We start from the raw sequence: 810 nt of genomic DNA, 5'->3' as shown, positions 1-810 counted from the left end.
AAAAAAAAAGAAAGAAAAAAGCTCTCTGGTAGACAATTTTGGCCATCTGGAAAGGAGGAAGTAGCAGCCAGATAAGAATTTGCATCATAAATGACTGTCCATATGTTCAAGTAATATCACAACCAGGCTCCTAAAATATTTAGCAGCTTGGACCGTTTCAAGTGTCCTATCATTCCTCTAAGAGCTGAAAAAAAAAAATAAATAAAAAATCATGTCTTATTACATGTCCTGATGCTGGCACTTTCTAAGGAAAGTATTTCCCAAATTTCACTGGTGTGTTATTTAGGAACAGCAATACAACCCACAGGTTTATTCAATTTCAATACCCACCCCAATATGGCAGCTATTTCTACTATTTAAAGATGAACTTTTGTGCTCAGTCAAAACATGCATAAGTTCTTGGATTTTTTTTTTTTTTCTTAACCTTTCAGGAATTCCTTCCTAGGTTCTTTGCCGAAAATGTTTTATTTGCAAAGGAATTGGTAAGGCCGCTCCCTCTGCCCATTTATCCCTACTGTCAACTCACAGTAACAGGGAGAGAAGTTATGATGTGATCAAGGAACATAAAACCCTATTAGCATGAATAGACAGCAGAGAAAAGGATATGAGGAATTTTGCAATAATTTTATCAGCATAAGATTAGGAAGAATACAATAAATCACATCAATACCTGAAAGGTAAACTCGTTTATAAAGTTAAAAGTTTGGCTGAGAATAAGAGTTCTTCTTTAAAACTGTTAGTTGTTATATAAAAGTAGGATCATTAACATTTCAACCAAAGGGATCACAGAAACTTCAGTTTAATAAAAGA

Source organism: Meleagris gallopavo, chromosome 2, assembly GCF_000146605.3.
Source record: "Meleagris gallopavo isolate NT-WF06-2002-E0010 breed Aviagen turkey brand Nicholas breeding stock chromosome 2, Turkey_5.1, whole genome shotgun sequence".
In the NCBI taxonomy this organism is placed as follows: Eukaryota; Metazoa; Chordata; class Aves; order Galliformes; family Phasianidae; genus Meleagris; species Meleagris gallopavo.
The sequence above is the reverse complement of the archived record's forward strand: the minus strand, read 5'-3'. Positions refer to the sequence as shown.